Below are 23,216 nucleotides of genomic sequence, written 5' to 3' on the forward strand. Positions count from 1 at the left end.
ATTTTTCGTTTTCAACGGCAACGATCGCGAGCGTTTAGAGGGTACAACGGTTTATCGTTTCTGCCGTGTTTACGATTGCCTCACGATTTGCGTCACTGATGGCTGTTTCAACCGATTGGGTATTGTGCGCGGTGAAAAAAAAGGCTTCAATATGTATAAGCGCGTGTGTAAAGTAATACGTACGAAGTGAAGACTTTGTTTAAAATAAAGATTCGAGAAAATGAAATTTTTATCAGATCTACACAATCGTTCAAGCTTCGACACCTCATAAAAGTCACAATCTCCCCTTTGCACGAAGTGCCAAAAATTGATCGTCTCGGTGTATCCATCAAGTTTGCGCAAAAACGGTCAGAGCGCCGTTAACTCTGCTCTACCCCGAATAAAAATCGCATTTCCCCGGGAAATATTTTCCGTCCGCTGGAAAGCTAGGTTCCGGTTGGTCGTGGAAGCGCAGTCATTGAATGACTAGTCGATTTGTCTGGTGTGCCAAGCATTTGCCACGTCATGCCTCTTCCACCGCTGCGGAGAACAGATAATGCGGACATTGTTCGGTGTGAACGCAGCCTTCGACCAGATGGCACAATTTTCCGATTGTTGTCCTCCGCTTTTTCATCGTCGTCGCTGCTTTCAATACGCGAAACGTGCACCACACACACACACACACACACATGTTACCGGTGGTATAGAGAGAACTAGAGAGAGAGAAGGGAGCCAATATACCGGGATTAGGGTATTACCACGGGTATTTGCGATTTCGATTTACGTTCAGGTAATTTCGTGATTCGGTTTAAGGCCGCTTGAAAAATGGCCGTATCAGCTATCACGGTCACTAGGACAACGTGGATTCTCCTCTTTCTCTTGCAAGTGCAACGCTCTTAGGAGAAATGTTCGACTAGATAAACGACGGAGAAATCGTAAATTCCGCAAGATATTGCACACGAGTATTGCAGTGCCGCCGTCAGTTGCATAATCTTACGCGACGTTACCGCAGGCCTAGGTGTTGTGCACTTTGATCCATTCAGGATCACGTCACGTGGCCGTGGCCGGCATGTCGCGCTTTCCTGCCTCGGTATCTAAACTCGTTGATCCCTACTTACGAAACTTATCGCGGATCTGTGACGCTTCGAAGCGTTTCACACGCGATCCGATCGCATCGCTGGTTGTAGAATTTGGTAATTTTTTTTTTTTCTATTTTTTTCTTTCAAGATTAGGACTTGTAACGTTTGGAAAATTGTGTGCATTAAGCGAATCTATTGTCTCAGGTCACGATTCGAAGGCGTGCATGTCCAGAGAATAATCGTGGCATTGTTGTGACCGGCGTGATAAAGCTCTTATTGCCCGCGCACCCGATTCCTCTTAATTCTCGATAACGTGTTTTCTTCTTTTTTTTTCTCTCCCTCTAAAATCTTGAGTGTATATTTAGTGCATGTTTTATGGCGAAAGAAACGAAATTACGAGTATTTCGCGGTAGAAAGCAGGAAGGAATAAACGTCGAGAAATTTTTGTGAAGTAATTTTTATTCAAATTTATCACACGTGAAAATTCTACAAATACCGTGTCGTCGATGTAAACTGGAATAAATATTGAATACGAAAATAAACGATTGATTTATCGTAGTTTGATGCGTCGCGCGCAATCGTCAGCGGTTTCGAGAGCGAGGAAAAAGAAAAAAAAGAACGTATATCTTTCCTCGACTATAACGAACAGTCGAAAAGAAGAATTTCGAGATACGTTTATCACGAGGGATCGTTAAACGCTTAACGACTCCATTTTTCGCTCGAAGCAGCCTCGTGTATATCGCACGGGAAAGGGTTACTCCGCCGTTGAGCACGGGAACGGAAATGACGAAGAAGCGGTTTCGACGTAAATAGAGCAAGATAAATAATTCCCGACCGAAAAAGGAAAACTTCCAATCACGTCGATGCACGCACGACCAAATCGACAACCCTCCTCTTCTCTGTGTATCATAATGAAAAAGAAGAAGAGGAAAAGAAAAAGGTACGCGTGTGTGGGACACTTTATCGAGCACGATAAGATCTCCAATTATCTCCATGAACGTTCGAAAACGGAAAGGAAAGAAAAGAGATCGTAAAGCCGGTGTGTCTAGGGCACGTGCCCTTCGCCCTATGACCATCTGCCCGTCTCGTTCCTCCTTCCAACATTCTTCGATTCCTTCTCCCATTGTCACTGCACAAGGTCCGTAGAATCGCGGCAACGCGATCGATTCGCGTCACGAGATATTCCGGCATCTGCCGCGGAAAATGGTCATTAAAGGGTCCCTCACCTCATTAGGAACTGTTCCCCCGCGATAACGCCTTTCCAACGTCGAAAACTCGAGAGCTGCTGTCACACGGCCGACTGTGCGTTGTATAGAGAGAGTAAGAGGCGATCAGGTCCACGCCCAGCATGGAAACTTTTAATAATGCGGTCCTCCGCCAATTACCCCCGCAGCCTGTTGTCCCGCGGACTCGTTGCATCGCCATCGCGACGGAGAAAAGTCTCCATCCGAGGCTTGGACAAACGAACGTCCAACAGAGGAGGCAGCACGGGGGAGAGAGAAATTACACGTGTAACTTCCCTGTTGCAGTAGTCACGTAGCTATTGCTCGTTTACCTTTGTAACTCTATTCGCGCTCCACTTTTGCGAATTAATTGGACGATTCGAACGAGCGATAATCGTCTCTTTTCTACTACTCGTTACCTACCCTTCTTTTTCTTCACTCCGTTTGTAAGGCTCGTCTCTTTTACGAGAGAGTAAAAGACGACTTGCCCTGCTGTGCAATTTCGAAAATGTTCTACCAAGGCTGTGAAAGAGAGAGAGAAGGACGAAGGTAGGCGGAGGCGGGTTTCCTCTCGCGGAACCGGCCAAGTTTCCAGCGGCAAGTTTCAAAGGGGCGTAAACGTCAACTTCATCGGTGACGCGCGCTAACGGAAAAGGGATTAAGGGCGCATCGTTGGAATGGCAAAGTTCGCGAGGTGCCGAGGGTCTCTGCGAACAGAGACCAGGCGAGGAACAGAGGAGAAAACGGTATCCTCGGTGGCAGCAGCCGGCTGGCTGGCTGGCCGGTCTGGCCTGGCTTTTAGGCTTCCGCCACTTCTTCTCTCGCTTCGCCGCTTCTTCTCCACTGTCGCGAGCATAATGTTCGAAAAATTGATTTACTGTTGGCTTTTAAATTGTTCTCTCAGTCGAGCCTGCGACCGGTGTATTCGTGCGCTCATCGGCGTAATGATTATTCGCGGACGATACTGCGGTTTTCGTTTACGTCCTGCAATTACCATTTCTGGGATTACGATTATGGCCGATTATACCAGCGAAATTTGTAGAGAAACGATGTGTTTCATGATATGCATAAATTTTGCGAGCATTATCGTGCCACGCGATTGGTTTTAGAAGTGGATCTTCTGTTAGGCGAAAGAGTATACCCTTGGAGATGCGCGAAAAGTAGATTAAAGTGTTGAGAAATTCACAAATTTCATACAAATCTAGGTTTAGCTGCTTCTATGAAAGATAAAAAGGATCGTTCGAAAACATTTGATAGTTTTCATTGAACGCTACACGAAACACATTGTAGATCTCTAGCCAAACTCAAGAATCCTACGAAAAAAGCTGACGATACCGTACCGCAATCAGTGATCAAGATTTACGGTTATTTCGTCATCCCGCGGCGGCAAGTCGAGAGCTAAGGTGGTCGGTCCGACGAGAATTAATGCGTCGTATACATAAGTAAGCTCGTCGTCGGGGCCACCCTTTTCTTCAAAGTTTATTCACCGGTCAAAGGACCTCTCTCCCTCTCTCTCACTCCTCTTTACCCTGATCTGTCTGACGTCCTAGGAAATAACGCGTTGAAATTGCAGCCGAGCAACCTGGGTCTAACTATGTTCTAGTTGCGTCGCTGTCTCTCCTCGCTCTCTTTCACTCCCTGTCTCTCTCACTTTCTGTTTCTATCCTTCGTACCACTGGCATCGCCGGGAGTAATCCGTGTGCATTTACGACCCTAGCTCACTAACATTCGTAACGACGTGCATGCGTGTCGGTGAGGGGCAGGTGTGTACATTTAAGGAGAGAGAGGGAGAGAGAGAGACAGAGAGAGCGAGGAGGATAGGGTGAAAGGGGGAGAGCAGCGCGTGCCGCCGTCGACCATCCGGAGGCCAGGTGTAGCCTTTATCCATTTTACTCGCGTTTGTTACCCTCGACGGACCTCTACGATTCCGATGCACCCTCTGGGTCCCGCTTCAGGGGCGCCCATCGACCGACTGTACAGAAAAGGGAAAAAATATATATATATGTATATACGCTGTAGCGATCGACGACCGATGCCCACAGACATCAGCTTTGCCTGCTACATATGTACTTTCTAGTCGCGCACACAGCAAACCTGTGATTATCGAACGCTTTTTGTTGCTCCACTTTCGCTCCACGCGGAACGACCGTCGCCGCCGCCGCCGCGCCCCGTTCCTTTATTTGTCCCGCCCGTCAGCCGAAATCGTGCTGCAGAGACGGTACATGGGGAAGAAAACGGTGGTTGTTTTTTTGATCGACGGAGGGAATTTTTGGAGGGGTAGGAAGAATTGGGGAATTGTTGGTGTAGATTGTGGATGTTTAGAGAATTGTAGTGTATTTGCGAGAGTTACTGCTACAATGAATGTAGGATAGTGTATTAGGTTGGATTGCAGCGTGACTCTCGAGTATTTTGCATATTTCGATGTATTGTCGTTGCATGAATATTTGGGATCTGGCAGTGAGCAATAATAATTGTGGGAATAAAAGTAAGTATTATTGCAGATTTCTACCGAGCAATGATACCATTTGTCAAGTTCGACGTTAAATTTCCGGGACAGTAGTTTATCCTAAGAAAAATCGCAATTTTTGGGGCAGTGAAACGATCCTGTCTTGAGATTAAAAATTGAAGCATTGATAGTACTTGAATTTATAAACAAATATATTATAAGATAGTTAAATTCGTTTAATTCGTTAAAATTCGATAATCTCGCCATAAATGCCCTGGAAAAAAAGGTTCGCAGCAGCGAACCATTTCGTAATTCATATGAACGGAAGCGGAGTCTCGCGGACGAATTAAAGTCGATTTCTCTGTTCGTTGGAAAGTAGTCTCCGGCAAACAACAGTGTAGCGAAACAGATCGATGAAATTCCACCGGAAGACCGTAGGAAATAGGCAGCAGCTGGAATTTCAAAAATCCACCCCAGCTGTCGAGTCTGGCAATCGACGAGTCTAATCCTGAAATAGCAGAAAGAGGGGTGAGGTAGACTCAGTCGCTTCTCCCTTCGCCCCCTGAAGGCATACGCCCACGCGGAAATGACGTCCGCCCTTAGATAATCAGCGGGGCCCCGGTAACGACCATTTCGAAGGGCGTTCTCGCGGCGACGCTTCCGATTTTCTTCTCTTCGCGCCAGACTCTCCTTCTCTCTCTGCAATTCTCTCTATCTCTTTATCTCCGTCTCTCTCTTCGTCGTCGAAAGAGAGAAATCTGTGTCGTCGGACACGGTCTCTTTTCCACGTCGAGAAATTCCTCCTCGAGTGGATATTTCGTCCTCTTGTTCGTCTTATCGACGAGGTGGGGGGAGAAAGAGAGGTGTGTCCAGCAGGAAATCCTCGCTTTTTAGTTAATTCCTGGCGAAAATGTCTGGTGCCGAGTGGCGGAGAAAATTGTCAGATGGTATTTTATCACGGGATAAAATGAATAGTGGACAGTTCTTTCTAACCAACTGCGTTTAATTGCTCGAATACAAGTAAGCATCGAGACACGGGGGGCTTAATAATCGCGTAACGGCGAGAGAAAGAGAATGAGAGAGAGAGAGAGAGAAATGAACGGAGGAAAAGTGGTTCGGGAAAAAGAAACACAAACGCGTTCTTAATAAAGCCCTTCTTTGTTGGAAATAAAAGAAGGGGGGTTTATTAAGAGGAAGGCGTTGCACGTTGGCGCGCCGTTTCCATTCGCCTCCGCGAACATGCAAAGCGCGAACCATGACATAAATATAACCGGGCAATGCGCATAAAGTTGCATGAAACTACGTGTTCACGGAACTGGAGCGATCCAGGGTAAAATAGTCAGGGCGGAAATATCCGGTACAGAGGGCCGGCTAGAGAGATCTACGGATACGTATCCGGTCATGCATTTGAAAAGATTCAAAGGTACGTGACCTTATTCGGCGAGAAGATGTGCCATCTTGCGCGAGAGACGCATGTCGGATTAGAAAAACGAGCGAGCTGTTTTTGAGGGACGTTCTTTTCTTCTCCCAGATTTCAATCAGTCTTTCCTCGGATAAGCAAATATCCTGAAAATTTCGGCTTTGTTGTACATTTTGAATTTATCACTTCACAAGATCTTTATTAAATTTTTCATATTTTCGAACGAACTCTTTGCAGACAGTGGATGCATACAAAGCGTGGCAATTGATATGAAAAATTGAAGTATTTTAGGGAGCACGCGAGAAATGTTTGAGGAACAAGAATAGTTAGCGTGTAACTTCATCTTGAAGACCCTTAAAATTCTCTCTTTTCATCTCTGAATTCGCAGGAGCACTGAAAAATCGTTCTTCTCCCGATCGAATCCGAATTTCGGAGCACTGCACGAACATAATACGCGAACGTGTATGGTAGGAAAGAGCAGCCGTCAGAACGTGTTCGGACAGGAGGGTGCGTGCACACGAATACACGCTTGCACGAGTCGATGGTTCGTTTAAATACGTCGAGGGTGGTCAAAGGACCATCCGCGAGAGCGTCCATTGCCGATCCTTTTAATCCTGCTGCGTTGTTCCTACTGTCCTCTTCCACCCTGCTTGCTCTCTCTCTCTCTCTCTCTTCTAGAGAAGAAAATGTGGTCTGGTTGTGCGGTGGTCGATGACGTTCCCGACGTCGAGAGATTCCTCGTCGTTGAGCTTCCGTCTCGAGCTGTTAAGGCCGGGCGGTTTTTTCATCGGTTATCTCGTCCAGGGCATCTTGAACGGTAGGGACAACGTTAAATAGCGAGGAGAAGGCCCGATGACGACAACGACAGCCCTTTGACGTACATTAAACGCGTCACCGACTAAGTGTTTCTCCGCAGTCACTTCTAGCCACCTTCCTTCACCTCTTCCTGCCGCCGCTTTTCTCTCTCAAGCCTTTCGCCACCGAGAGAAAATGACATCGGCCCGGCAATAACCCCCGGCTACTTCTCTGCTTCCTCTATCGTTCAGACACCAAAAGCCAAAGAGAGAGAGAGAGAGAGAGAGAATGAGAAAGTGTAGAGAGTAAAGGTAGGGTGGTTGGTCTCTCACGACGACGTCGACGACGACGACCGACAGTCCTGTAAGAAGGGCGAATAGCAGGCATAAGTACTCTTCGAGAGCCATTCTCGTAGATAGAAGCGAAGAGTTCCATGGAATAAAGGTGGTCGAGTAAACTTGCCGGGCTTGAGTTTGGTTTCTAGGACACCTTAAGGCCTTATCCAGCCTCACTCGAGAGAGAATGCATTGTAGTAGAGGTCCCTGGTCGTTATCGCGATCGTCCTTTTCATTCGAATATTTCATTAAAATATTCCATGTTCGATTAACAGGTGGGACCTCCCATGTAATAAAACGACTATCTCTCCTGTCCCTTGTGTCTAACGTGATTTATGCGTATACCGTGTGGCCCGAGACGAAGAGAGAGAGAGAAAGACAGAAGGGAACGACAAAGTTCGTCGTCTTGAACCGTAATAAAAGGAACCTCAGTTCACGGTCGTCGCCCCCCTTCGTTTTCCGTTGGACGATGAATATTCGATAGTCGAAAATTTGATCATACGAAAAGAGTCGTTAGTGGCTGGCTGCTCGTCGTCGCTGTGGGCTCTTTAGGGGAATACGAAAGAGCGACCAGTTATCGTGTTACGACGCGCATCTCGTGTTAAACCTGGTAACTGAATATATCTCTCTGGCCAATAGCCGTCAAACGACCGACAACGATCGAATTTGTCCAGCCAGCCGTGACTTGCTCCGCTCCTCTTCTTTCTCTCGCGCCATTTCTTTCTCTCTCTCTCTTCATCTCTACCCCGTTCTCGAGAGCTTGTTACCCCCTTGGTGCTGCCAAAATAATATCGGCCGGTCCTTGTCGCGCCTGCTGCGCTTGTGGTACCCCTTAATTGATTTTCCAGCCAAACAGACATATTCGATAGGACATGTTTTCTCTCGTCGTTTAGAAATTTCAAATTTTTTCATTCGATGAAAATTAACAGTCTCCTTGAATAATTTCTTTTGCATCGCGATGCGTGTCTCTTCCTCCATCGACACGATTCAACACGAACCAACGAGTTTCTGCGTATACCATCCAGGGGCTCCAGGTGCGAAGCACGCCGCACCAGGACCCCGTGGGCCCCTCTCGGTCCCTTCCTTGAGGCCTCATCCCCACTTCTCGCGACGCGACGCTACAGCCACTCGAGCGCTGCTGTTGAGGCGCGCGCAGGGCCCCACGGTGGCTCGAGACGCTTCGAGCCAGGCGAAAAAGAAGCTGCCGGGCCCTGTGCCCTTTGTACAGACACGCAGTCGGCTCGTTTTAACTTATTTCACTCCATTGTCCCCGTTAGAAGGGACTGAGAATTTCAAAAAATCGTACAAAAATAAAAACTCTCCTAAAACTGAAATTAGGTAAGATTATTCTTAAAATAAATACACGTTTAATATCCTTTGATATCCTCGGTGTGTACCATGATCCTCATCGGGAGATTAATGAAAAATCGTACAAAATTGAAAGAGTATACATTTTTTTAAGGATGAATTGGGGTTGGTTTCAAAGTAAAATCTAAGAAATGCAGAGAAAAATTTGGGAGGAAATGGGTTAAGGAGGCCACAAGGCCCCTCTCGGTGGCCCGACTTTGTGTCCCAACTATATCGTGCAGCCAACAAGGGTGTTGGCTAAGGGGAAGGCTCTGTAAGCCTGTGGGGGGAGGGAGAGGCAATTTGCGGCGGTGGTGCAGGGCAGCTGCAACCTCACGAGATACGGCTTAGATCGTCGTGGCACGAGCCTTCCTGGCATGTGTTTCCTTTGGGCCCTCGACCTCTCCTCCCCCCTCTGGCCCTTCTCTTCCTTCTCCTTAGATTTTTGCTCGAATCTGTCTCTTTCTTCTTCTTCCTCCTCCTCCTCCTCGATACGCATATGTGTATAATTCAAGCGGAACAGACGTCGCGGTCCCAAAACCCTTTCACTTCCACGCAGTCAGGGGGATCGGGACAATATTTGGAGCACAGACGATGGTGCACGAGAATTCGTGGTATAGAAGGCTTGGTTCAACCTGTGGGTCAGCTTTTCTATATCGAATCAACCAGTCTCTCGGTCGTTGATGCAGCTGTGCCGGCTCTGTAAATACGGAAGGAAAAGGGTTTTGTTTACGGAAAAGTGGCCGTTGTTTCCCTTCGGGAAATGGATAACCGTTTTTCGCGAGATGTACAACGAAAATGGAACGCTTCTATAGGTCTTAGCATTGTCCCATGGGATTTTTTCCCCCTAAGTGATTTTGGACAAATTTTTCTTCTGCACCATTAGTAAAAAGCCTAAACAATACACCGTATCGTTGCATAAGTTTGTGTGTTTCAAACGTTAGCACAAAGTGTATGAAATGTATGAATAAATAAATTCTATAAACAAAGTATGAATACTTGAAGCGTTACACCAGATCGTATTACACTTCCACGAGCAAGTATCATTTTATTCATCCATCTCCGCAGTCGGCAACACATGTGTTGCCTCTTATTCAACTCCGAAGCGTAAACACACTCGTGACGGTGCTCTGGATTCGATGTCCATTGACCATTACGAAGGTTTACCATATTATACACTCGCACGAAGAGATACGGTTGATCTTTTTTTCTCTCTCCCCGCGTGTGTTATCTCATCGCGCGAGTCCCGTCGATATCGCCTGATCGATCGGGCCGTGTCTCGTATAAGAAGCCGCAGCAACGTCCTGACAGCTGTTCGCCCCGGAATCGCAGTTAAACGAGGATAAAATGATAATTCAGCGCGGTAGTAACGGGCAGTTGTTTCCTGCGTGAAATGGTACTTTACGCTTAAACAGGGCCCGTCGAACGCCGATCACGTACGATCCGCGACGATTTCGGGCATCGTACGCTTTAAACACACGTCTACAGACAGTGGTCATAGGAACTGCATTCCTATTTTAATGAAGCGATTGGACAGTGATACTCGACATTCCTCGAACGTTCACAAGAGAGACTCTTTTGCGTCTTGACTTTTGCGCATTACGCAAGAAGCTGTGTGTGTCGTAAAATATCACGATACACACACACACACACACACGCGCGCGGGTACACCTTACGATATTACATACCTTGGTAAGCTGAAAGTATCGAAAGAAAGTGGCACGTGCGTCGGCAGAAGGAGAATCGTGTCCCTTCTCTCGGTGGACATCTGTTTGGGCCTATCAGCGCAGAGAAATTAATGCATTTTTTCCCCGGTTTCGAGCCGCGAGCGTGTGCCACGGAAGATAGAACGAAAGAGAGAGAGAGAGAGAAAGAAACGAGAGGCAGAGAGGATCCATCGAGTTCTCGCTCCCTTTCTTCAGACACACTGCACACACACCTCGTGGGTAGCATCTGCCGAGGCTTTCGATGAAGTGATTTCGTAGCATTGTACACCTTTTTCTTCCTCGATCGCCCCCATCCCCCCCTTTCCTGTCCCCCCACGTTTCGTTTCGTGTCGTGTGCTGCGTGCTCCGCTGCGGGGTGCACCGCCGCCGCTGGGTGGGATCGAGAAATTTAGATTAGGCGGCGCAGGTAGCCGAAGCTCTCCGGGTTGTACACCTACTTTTCTACCTTCTCAACCTCCTTCCGTTCTCTTCTATCAATGGTCGGAGGAAATTTCATTTACAAATACACGTGGATTATTTAGTTAGACAAAATTGTTCCACAGTACCATTCCAATCTTGGAAATTAAAATAAGCCACAGTGGAGCTTTGCAGTAAAGAACGTTGACGTTCCAAATGACGACCATGTTATGTCATATTAGGTTAACCCTTTGCTACTAAATATTTGAAGAAGTCACAGTGGACCAAGTGAAACCTCGATGACTTTTTTCCGCGAAAAAATTCGAATTGTTCTATCCTCAAGAGTTCTGCAGTAAAAAATACCGAATCATAAAAATCACCATTCCAATGATTACGTCGTATCGTTGGGTTAAACGCGATTTGGCTGTTTCTCAAAGCTCGTATATCCCCGTCAGCCTCCTTTCTTCCCGTCCGAGTTTTTCGGAGCCGCTGCTCGTCGCGATGCCGCTGTCTCGATGGCGTCGATAAAATCGGCAAAGGAGGGCCGACCATAGACAGCTTCCTTTGCCTCGTGCACACGCGGTCTCGAGAAGAACCCAAACCTCCTCGTCGTACTGCAGCTGACACGCACGTGGCACGTGGCCGTGCACCGGGCGCACACAGATGCACACAACGAGCGGTACCATGCCGAGTATATTTACCGAGAAGCCACGAAAAGGTGAGTTGGCTTCTTTCGGGATACTTTCGACCTATCGACCCCCTTCTGCAACCAACGACGCCGCGCCCTGCACGGACAGATGCGTTGCGGAAGGCCCATGACCGCGGTTCCTTGGATTCTTCGCGGCAGTCGTCAATTTTTTCGTCGAAGATTCGCCATAAGGAGATTAAGACTGTAGACGTTCTTAGGTATAGTTGGTGGAAGAAATATAGCGAGATCGTAAGATTACTCGAAGTTTACTCGATCAAGTTTAGAAATTAATAAGAAAATTATGAATGAGAAAATCGACGGGAACTTAAGATAAGAGACCGAAAGCTTATGCAGAGTTGAATGATGTATATCTTAGCTTGTGATTGCTGCTTAATGCTTCAATTTATGACGTCACTATATTTCTCCGAACGTCTTGAGAGATTGTAGGTATCTACTGTGAGACAGTCAAGATCAGTATTTACCGAAGGAGTGCCGAAGAAACGATCAATTTTAATCATTTTACTTTGCCACTTTGTTGATGTACTTTGAAAAGATGAAGTTAACGAAACAAGTTGAATAATGTTAAAAATAATTGAATACTCCACTTGGCAACTCGCAAAGTTTTCTCTCAGCGAAAGGGTTAAGTTGCTAGAAAGATCTCGGAGGATCGACGCGAGGCGGGCAGGCAGCGATCAAAGAGTAGATGCAACGAATCGGACGTCATAGTCCTATCTCGCAGCCTCTATCTCAGGCCAGTATTTTCTTTCGCCTGCGACTAGACGCGAGCTAAGCACAAAAAGATTCAGGCATCCGATAGAACCGCGTCGGTATCGTGGCCGGCGTGTATAGCGCACGTTCGTCAGCCGGTTGCAGCACGAAGCATTCCACGAATTTTTGGAGACTCACGCGTGGATCCGCGCCAGATAAACCATCGCCCGAAAGATCCTGTTTCCACTTGTTTATCTTTCAAAGGATTGCATAATCTCCGGCCTGTACCCGCAACTATTCTACCGTTTTGCGACGTGTACATACACGTTCTCTAGTTTATTTTATTATTTCACCGTGCTGGTTTTTCAAGGGAGACTTGTATCTTTATCGTCGATACAAGGGCAAATATTTTTCTTCTGATTGAAGAAGAAGAATCGGTGAGTGGATCCCTAAAGAGAGAGGCAAAGGGATCTCTCAAACAGAGCACTTGGTTCTTGAAGGCGGCAGGCGGCTAGGGTCGATGGTTATCTGACTTCCTGTCCGTTCGTTCGCCCTTCGTGCCTTCTCCGGAGAGGAGAAGAAGCGGCGGGATAAGGTGGAGGAAGAGCAATAAAAGTCGGGTGAAATAAATACAAAAGATAATCGACGGTATAAGGACAATTGTACCAAGTGTGTACTACTCTGTCGCGGTGCACCTTTCTCTCCTTTCTGGCCGACATCTGTCGGTTCCGCCAGCGCGTTCTCGGCGAACGAGAGAAGAGAGGCGTTTCTTGCCAAAGGCACACACCGCACGTGGCAAAACAAGATTCCCGCGAAACAAAGCGTATTTTAAATATAGCGCTTTAAATGCCCCGGTGCCAAAATAATATAATCAGGAAAACATGTTTTCCCCCGTTGCGCTTTCAGCCGAAAAACAATCGCTTTTCCTCCTTTTCTACGATCGATAACTCTCTTCTAAACATCGTCGATTCGAGAGAGAAAGAGAGAGGGGAGAAAATAGTGGTACACGCTTTCGAAAGTATTAAGAAATCCAAAGTGTCGAGTTCTCTGTTCACAGAGAAGGTGGAGGAGAGGATAGAAAGAGAAACGAAAAGAGAGTTCCGCGAAGAGCAGCAGAGAATGGGTGGGGGCGAGGGGTTGAGGCTCAGGCACGTGACCGGAAGGCGGGGGGCAAAACGGCGCACGCGCCGTCGTCCTCCACCTGGTGCATCACCTGCTGCCCCCTGCTTAAGCCTCCCTGCCTCCGCCTTTCCTCTCTTCGCCTCTCTTTTTCTCTCTTTTATCCTGTCCTCTATCCTATCCTCCTTTTTCTTTACCTTTTTCTCCTCCACCTCCTCCTCCTCCTCCTCCTCCTCCTTCTGCTGTTGCCTCTACTATATACTCGTCCTCTCCCTCGCTCACTTCACCACCTTCAACCACCTAGAACCACTCGACGTTAAGCTGCTCGTTCGTTTGCGATCCTCCTGATTCTTTCTCTTCTTTTCCCGCTGCTTTTAAATTAATCCGTGGTTTCCCGCCAAACCACCTACGCGATTATCGCCGTCCAGACACCCCTTTTTCACTCTTTTCACGAGTATTTTAAAACTGTGTCAAGAGTCAGATTCCCCTGATACGGTCACAATACGCCATATTAACGCTACCGTAGTCTCACATATACATAGCACCTCTCCTTTACTTTTCTATTTTCTTTTTTTTTTTCCTCAACTTGTGCGACTTCTCGACGTTAGACAGAGTTAGTCCGGGTATCGCTCCTCACCGATCGTATCTATTCATTTTCCATGCTAGCAGAACAGAAAGAGAGAAAGAGATAAATTACACGCTGTTGCGCAGGCCAGGCGTACGCGTGCCGCTTGTAAGACGCTTCTCGAGGATTCCTGAATACCCTTGGCTCTGCCACCTGCCACCCCCCTGCCGCTGAAGAAGCACATACGCGCTCCTTCTCGTTCTCCAACGACAAGTAGTATCTGTGTTGGTCGTGATCGGTGCTGAACGACGAACAGAGACCACGTTTTCCCTTCCTTTTCTCGTTGACGAGCATTTAATTAGCCGTGGCCCGCGTTTCGCGCGACTCCGAGGAGAAACTCGACGAGTTTTCAGAAAGGCTTGACGAGGATAAATCGCGAGCATGGATCGAGCAATTATCGGGCAAGCGAGTCAAGATACCAGCGAAACACGCGGCGAGCACAAGGTGGCAGATGCGGGCCCCTTCAGGCCTGCCACACTCTCACACACCACACACACACGCGCATAAATATATTTGTGTTGAACAACACGAGGGAAAGAAAGAGAGGCTAAGCGGGCCAAGATGAATTCAAGGTCCAGGTGGTGCGGCGGCACCGTGCATTTTCGTGACGCTTTTGTAGGATCGACAGAAAGATCTTCGGGTGTTAGGGCTGGGGTAGCAGCCAGCTAGCCAGAGATCATTGTCCTGATCGCGACAATCTGGCGCTGCCCGGCCCGTGGCCTATGCCAAACGATGCCCTCTGCCAAATCGACCTCTTCCGCGAATGCGGGCGTGTCGATGCGCAAAAGAAAAGCCGTACAAATAGCCCCGACAGTTAATAATGCACCGTGTTCGAGATGCTTTCTTCTTTCTCTTTCTCTCTCTCTCTCTCGAAGAAAGATCGTGTGCCGTTCAGAGTGCTATACTGAATCACGAAACGTTTACTCCTGTTGGAGGGTTCGAAGTATCCGAGATGTATTTATATCTGACCCGCTCGACATCGAGATTGGGTAAATTGAACGATTCGGGAACGTGATGCATTTAGGTCGATTGTAGACTATCCTTGCGCGATATCTCAGGTTATCGCTGGGAGGAAGGGACGATCGGAACTGGAAGATTCTTCGATTATTATTGCTCTTGTTATAAATTTTATCGGTGTACAAGAGAGTACAATTTTTCAAGAGCATCGTTCGAAGAAATTTAAAGAATTCTCTGGGATTGAAGAAACAAAAATTTGAAAGATTTCCAATGATACACTATTCTAAGAAATTTTGTTTCGTAATATCGTCAGATGTAACTAACCACCGTTCAATATTAGTTTACCATTCCTTCAGAAACCTTACGCATCTATTCAACAGCAATTTATTCAATTGATAATCCGTTGATGTACCTGTGCACCATTATATTGTCATCAAGAAATCCCTGGAATCTAAAAAAAAAAAACCGTAATCAACGTTAAAACTTTTCTCCGTTATAAAAATGAACAATTCTATTAACGACGTTCCTCTATATAACAAAAAGGAGTCCTCAGTTCTCCTACAATCGTAACGCTTCTAGAAACGAGCCGAAACACTTGGTTCGACCTATCTCTCGAAGATCGTAACAGCCCTCGCAAACGTGTTGCCTCTGATAAATAAACTCTCCCTGGCTAACGAGTCAATCATGTCCGCTGATTACCCAACGTACACCGACTAATGAATGACTTTTTCGTTCTGTTGCAGGTAAGTTTATCTAAGCAACGAGATCGTGCATGCAGTTGGAACGGAGCGAGCACAGTGACGTGAGTAACCATTCACACGTGCTATTATTGTAGCAATATACCATTCTTGGAATACTTTATTGCCGTTTGAATGACGCATGTAGAGAGAACACACTCGTACACTCGCGCTCGGTGAACGCTTTTATGCGTTCGGTAGAGAACTGTTGGCTGGATAGTCCATTCAATATTTTCACCTACGACGGCCTTCTTTTGCCCGAGATCGTAACGTGTGTGTCTTCTTGCGTCACACGGAGCAATTCATTTAACCGAGAAGTCTCTCTTTGGGTAAAACCGTAGAGAGGAGGCGACCATCGGAGAGGAGAGCAGCGCAGCAATTTCAGGGTGTTTGCTCGTGTGGGTGTTGTACGTCGGTACGCGTGGGCGTCTGCGTCATTTAGGACGCATCGACCAAAGAGAGAGAGAGAGAGAGCGTGTCTCTCTTTTGTGCTCGTCGTTATCGTACCTTTTGCCTCCTTTATCGCGTCTCGAATATTCCTCTTTCCGCGCGGCTTTGCGTACGCGGCACACGCGAATCAGAGTGTGAATTAAAAAACACCTACAAACAGTGGGTGTAGGAATGAAAATGAGAGAGATCACTGATGATACATTTTTTCGCGTGCTGATACGCGATAGCTTTGGAAAACGCGGGAATGTAGAGAGGAAAGGATAAGATTTTTTAGATTTTTTTCAGACACGCATCCACGTATTCCCTTTTCTCCCTTATTATTCTTGAGTAACGTGTTCCACGTGCCACGTGTGTCAAAGGTTATTTAACAATTTTTGCAAACGGGGATGATAAGAAATGTATCGTACGACTGGGTTACACAAAGAGTGTACTCTTGTGAAATAAAGAGAATTGGTAAATTTGTCGACACGGAGAGAGGGAGGTTCGTCGCGATTTCGACGCTCGACAAAGGAAATTCTCGCCACGGCGCAGGACGCGTCGAAGTTTCCCGAGTGAGAGCGGTACGCGCGCGCGCGTTGATTCGCGAGGAAAGAATTCACGCAGAAAATACCGCGCGTTTGCCCGATGATTCGGAAAAATTCCAATAACGCGTTAGAGATCCTGACTCACGGTGTGCCGAGCGTCCTTGGCAATCGGTGCGTTATGACTTCGAAACCAAAGAGTAAATTGCAGAAAAACGAGCACAACCTTCTCTTTTTGGCCCCTTTTCGCGAATGAAATTCGAATCTTCCGTTGTCGCGCGTAGATCGTGAAAATTTCGCGAACAAATTAAAAAAAAAAAAAGAAGAAAACCTGTGGACTTGGTGAGAGACAGGAGGCTTGAATCGTGGTTGCTTGGCTTGTGAATGAATTCGTTATCTGAGAAAATGGTCGCGACCCGCCATGCTGCGTGAATCGTATCGTGCGAGGTCAGCTTGGTCACGAGCGCGCACGAAACGCAACAGAGTCGAAATTACACACGACACGTCGATACAGCCTCGATACCGTGTCTGTTGTCGCGTTCTCTCTGTTTTACGTTTAATTCGTTGGAAAATGGGGGATGTGAATGCGGCAGCTGCGACGAAATGTCTCCAGTCTGTGTGTTTCACCGCGGCGGATGACAGTCATAGGTAAGGTAGGATACGTAGGTAAATTGTAGGATACGATGACAGTGTGACTCGAGCAGTGTGATGATTTCGATAGATTACGCGTGTGTTGTAAATGTGTTACATAGTGCCCGGGGGGTGTGAATGCAGCTGTGACGAAATTGAATGTATTTGTCGTTTGGCGCCGTAGATAATAGTCGTAGATAATACAGATAAGGTAGGAGTAATTCTGATTACGAAATTCGGGAAAACGTGGAAATGATAAATTGTAGACGATTAAGGAGATTGTGTGATACGCGGATGGCGCCTCGATAGTGAGCCTCTGTTGCATTCCAGACCGTTTTAGTCTCGTAAACAACGATTATACCTAACATATGTTTCGAGTAGAAAATTTTTGGAAACTAGAGTAACACCGTCTGAACGATAAATTCGAGATAATGTGTAGAATTATACGGTACGTGAATGACGTTTTTTCGTAGTATCTGTTACACCTTCGAGAGCGGTGGATGTGAGAGTGTAGCCGTTACAAAGTGGAGAGTCTGATCTATCTGGCGCCATAGATAATGTCCGTAGATAAGAGGAAGCGAAAGAAAATTCGTTTGGAAATATGAAATTGTAGAAGAAGAGAGCGGCGATACGACGAAAATGAAAGTTGTGCAGATTTCTGGGCACACATTCAGCGACCCCACGAGATGTTTTCGCGAGAGGGCATGCGTGTGCGTGTCGGAGCGTGCGTAGGCCACCGCTGCGTTACTTTACAGGCTGCTCTCTCTCGCGGGCCCGCGGTTCAATGTCGCCAGAAGCAGTCAACAACAATGTGTAACCGCTAAAAATACTCTCTCCCTTTCCTCTCTCTCTCTCTCTTTCCCACTGGTGTCCCTGATGTCCTCCTCCATACTGCTCTGCCTGCCCGTTCATGACTTTTCTTCGTCCGCTTCTTTCGTTCTGTCTTTCTCTCTCACTTGCTCCGCTCTTTCGTTCTGTCTTTCTCGTTGTCACCGAGAAACCGAGTCCACCACCCCACTTTGAATAGCCGCGCGGTGCTACGCGCAGCAGTAAGTTCCCTCTTGGTGCCTCGCGGCAAGTTCAAGACCTCTCTTTCCTCTCCTCTTGTTGCTCGCTCTTCTCCTGCGTGTGCTGCCTTCGTCTTTTCTCGAGGAACCGCGCTTTATTCATCCGCCTTCCGACGTATTATCATTTTCATCGAATCTCTGCCGCGTTCCTCTTGTCTCTCGTTGCACCTTTCGAGAATAACGAACGAACGAAGCCAACTGGTTCTGGCACGTTATATTTTTCCGCGAGCGAACGTAAGCGCTCGCGTCATCCAGAGTTCGCGCGACAATGGCGAAGAGTTGTATCTGGCCAGATAAGAAGGATCATTGCGGACGAACGTCAGCGACGCTATCAGTGCTTCTCGTTTTATGCGTTCCCGCTACTGTCCTATGAATCACTAAACCGTTTCGCGAACAAAAGATTCCGAAGCTGTGCTCCAACAGAGGCTCTCTCTCACTCGCTCTTCGTCGCGGCGCCGCCACACGACGGATAGCTCGCGTGAAAATTCGTGAATCACCGTGTACTACGCGGAAATTCGCCTCGTTCGTTTAGCCACACGACCTTGCGACGCCGCCGTTCTCCCTTGGCTTTCGTGTTATTACACATAGATCACAGGTATTGAGTTTCAGTTTTCTCAGGCAACAGGCCGCGCAGAGGTACCGCGAATCTTCTATTCGCGGACTCTTTGAGATCGCACGCCCCGGTAAACATGTCCGCGGCGCGGAATCTCGAGAAAATTCGTGAGTCACCCAACTGCCTGGCTACCTACGAGGAAACCGGTTTTTTTGCACTATGAGAAATTATGACTCGCGTGATGAATACCGAATGTACTTAGGGCTGGACCGACATGGTCTCTCCCGCGATCTCCTCGGTTTTGCAAGTTGATCAATCGTAAGCTACTCCTTAATTTTCTTTCTAACACTCGAAACGGCGAGATAGAATTAGACAATTTCTCAGCGATTATTGTAAGGAGAGAGTGCTTAAGGAAATCTCGAGGCGAAATCCAGTTGAATGAGAGAACGCCGGTTTGCCGGGTTGATCCGTCGTCGACGACTCCTTCTAAAGTCCCTCTCTCCTCGCAAGCAAGCGTCGTCGTCCTCGTCGTCGGGGCAACTCGTGGTAAGTTGGTCCGCCGGCTGGCTTAATTGCTAATTAATTCTAATTGATAATTCCCTCGATAGTGTTAGGGAAGTAATCTCAAAGCATGTTTACGCGAAAGTTCCGACGAGCAATCGTCGGATCCTCCTCGTCTCTGCCGTCGTCTCTCGAACCTCGTCGATCCGCCATTGCTTCTATCTTCTTCTTTCACCGGTGTGTGTGTGTGTCTTCTCTTTGAACGTCGATTTTTCTGACGACGTCTGAAAATTAACAGCTTAAAAGGTCCGTCAAACTGTAGTGTGTGTGCGTGTGCGTGTGTACCCTACAATTAACGAAGATTTCATCGGATCAGGGCCGTCGTTCGATCGACAGGGGGTGTCGTTGTCGAAAATTAAAAGTACCAAGCGTTTATTCGAGGCTCTAGAACCAAGGGGCAGGGTTCGCGTTTTACACGATTTATTCACCGCATTGATAACGCGTCATACGTATCTCGGCTTTATTGCTTCCTACTCGATGCCAATTTAACGTTCAATCGCGTAATGGACTCAAAATTGCTATCTGTCACGCGAAGCTTTAACGCCGCCCCGGCTCGTATAAAATTTCCCTTCTCTCCCAAACCTCGAAAATGAAAAAGCGTGTATTAACCTCTGTTCTTCTTCTTCTATCAGAGGTGGTGTATACCCATGGAGAAATTAAGGGCAAACGGTGTAATATCACATTGTGCAGAGTTGCTAGTGCAAATATTTGTACCGCCGTTTAGCCTAGGTATCGTTCCGTAATTGCGCAAAGACGTGAAGAACGTCGACGACGTCGTCACCTATGCACCAATTATCGCGGTATGCGAGTTGCGTAGATACTACACACGTTCCATAGTCGAAAGTCGAGAGACACCGGTGATACTGACGTGCGTAATTACAACCGTACGTTGTCGTGTAATTAACAAAGAAGCGACTGCGAGTGTCGGTTCGTAACGTCCGTTAGTATCTTTCCTATTGTACCGTTTCAATTTTCTTCTCGTTTGTCCCACATCTCTCTCTCTCTCTCTCTCTCTCTCTCTGTACCGCCACATGTCTCCTCTGTGTGTTGAATTCAGGAAAAGATAGGCACAAGCGGACACAATCGACGGCAGCGACGACGCGTGACGTTCGCTGAGAACACGTGAGGAAACTGCAACGTAAACGTCACACGTGTCACGTGACCTATCTACGTAGAAACGAGGCCCGAGGTCGTTCATCGACGACGAGAATAAACGCGGAGAATAAACGGAGAGCCCTGGGGAAAACGATACTACCCGTGTGCTTGCTTGTTGCACAGATTCACATACTTACTCTGAGTGTGTGTACCGTGTAGCGGCTTTTCGTTTCTCTGAACGAAAACGTCAGTGGCGCTTATCGGCGCACGTCATCGGTAGCCGATGATCGTCGGGGTGGAGGAGGAGGAGGTGGAGGACGAGTGTGCACCCGCGACCACCCAGATAAATCAATATGTCGCTGGAAAATTATTCCACGATACGAGGAAACGTCGTGGTCGTCGTCGTTAGTGGATTCAAAGGTTTCGCCGAGGCGGGACGTCGACGTTTCGCTAATGAAATCGATCGTCGTGAATGAAATGCTGCATCGTCGCGACGTCAACCGCCACGTGACTCCCGAACGTGTGTGTGTGTGCCGTTTCTGCGTGTTATTAGAAACGAATAATAAAAACGTGCATGCACGACACACGCTGTATCGACGGAAAGTTTCAGAAAGCCAGGAATGTTTGTCTTTTTTTTTAGACTTATTGCGTTTTCTTTGTTGTTACGAGAAACCGCGTAGGTGAGAAACGAGTCTAGTTCCTCTGGTTATAAGTTCTTTCCCCCTCCCCCCTTTTTTTTGTTGCGCGCGATAGATTTCCCGCATTTGCGTTGCAAAAGCGAAATCGTAAACTGCCGCTTTGCTTTAATAGTCCACACTCGAAAGTTTCTGTCGATAGCCGGCAGTGTATTTAACGCGAATCGATGTCGTTCGAGGTCGTTTCCTCGATAACAAAACAAAGTCGTTCGTCGACATTTCGCCTTTGCCGCGTCAATCGGTCGCTGATGCTCGTCCGGCGTCATTAGCGTTCCGCGAATCGTAGACTCGGCTGGATAATTATGTCGCAGAAATATCGGACGTAAGTGTTTGCATAAACGAGAGTTGAAGCGGCACGCGACGAATTAAAAATCGATGGAATAATCTGCGTAAATGAACCGATTCGATCGTGATCGGTAATAATACATACGTACATGTATAGTAAGGGTGTTAGGATATCGGGAATTTTCGGGACGCAAGAAGTTGGTGAACAAAGGAAGCGGAGAAAACGGTATCGTTGGTGGCGGCGCGCTGGTCGTTTAGGCGTGTGCGCGCGCGTCGAGGAAGAAAGCTTTCAACGAGTCGCGTGTTCTCACGGCTGCCAGTCCACGGAGGCCGCGAACAAATCTAATTGCCCGCCACGAGCGTGTTGGTGCGGCTCATTCTGGAAAACGGAATGTAATACGCGTGGAATAAGCGCGCGTGTGCGTTGGCCCGCCGTTTCTTCGTATGCGTTTACGATGCCGCGGCGGGAAGAGGAGAGTACAGGCGAAGAAGCCGCGGAATACGCACACGCGGAACGGAACAGTCGTATCGTCGCCCCGTACACACAATCTCTCCCTTGGCGTCCCCACGTTCAGACGGTTGGATTATAAGGAATGTCGACGGACGGTGCTATTTCTGCCGTCTCTATTCCGTAACAATCAGGGACGTACTGAGCGAAGGCGTTTCTCTCCTACAATGGTCCTCTCTCCGTGGAGAGATGTTCTCCTCGCGGCTTCTGCCTTATCCCAGTTTAATCGGGAGCATATCGTTTGACGCTCGATGTTTCTCGCTACTTTTAGAACGGCCCCGTGCTATTCTTCGCCTCTTATTGTCTCTAATTGAGCCAATATCGCGCAACTCCGTTTTACCGCGAAATATGAGTTGCATATTTTGGACAGGCTCGCTGTTCTGGTTTCGTTTTATCGAAGGTTACGGTTTTCGTTGTGAAGTCGATTCTTTCTAATTGCACGACGTTACAAAGGTAATCTTGTTCTTTTCGTAAAAAAAAAACGCTTTCGAAAAGTGGCGAAAAATCGATCTGTCGGAAAGCGCGTTAATGACGAAAGAGTTGGTTTTGCGCGGCTCGCGCGGTATGCCAGGTATTCGAAACGGAAACGAGAGAGGTCCACGGCGTAACAACGTAACAGTACCATCGAGCATAGAAAATATGATTTTCCGCATAGCTTGGAATTCGTTGCACTCGCGGTAGCTGTGTTCCGTGGCACGCGCACGCGTTTACAAGCCATGCCGGTTGCTTTATACGCTGTGTGCTGTGTCGGGGGCCAAACGAGAGCGAGAAGCCGAGACCGAGCCCGCCGCGCGTTCGTTGATTCCGCGGTTTTACAATCGGAATCGCATCCTTTATGACCTAGCGTCGAACCGCATTAAAGTCCACGCGGGCCGGCGCGATAGCCGTGGAAACGGAGCATGAATTTTTCAAGAGGGCAAACGAGGAGCCGCCACATGCTCCTCTCACGTGACAGCCCATATCGGTAGAGAATCCAAGCGACCTGTGTGCTACATAATTTTCCGTGTACACGACGACGGTGCACGGACCAATGTTGTGTCACGTTACGCTGCTTCTCACTCCACCCTGTGTTGTGCGTGCCTCGTACGCACACACAACACTCGACGCGTTACAGTGTGCGTGGCGCGTATACGCCAGCTTTTATCGCGCACACGCACACACGCAACCGTGAACACATGGACGGTTCAGTACAGCGCCACCCCGAATACCGGATGTGACGACACTCGCGCACTTGGCCCGACGCACTCTTGAGATGTCTCCCCTTCCCCTC

Source organism: Habropoda laboriosa, unplaced genomic scaffold, assembly GCF_001263275.1.
Source record: "Habropoda laboriosa isolate 0110345459 unplaced genomic scaffold, ASM126327v1 scaffold145, whole genome shotgun sequence".
NCBI classification, from domain to species: domain Eukaryota; kingdom Metazoa; phylum Arthropoda; class Insecta; order Hymenoptera; family Apidae; genus Habropoda; species Habropoda laboriosa.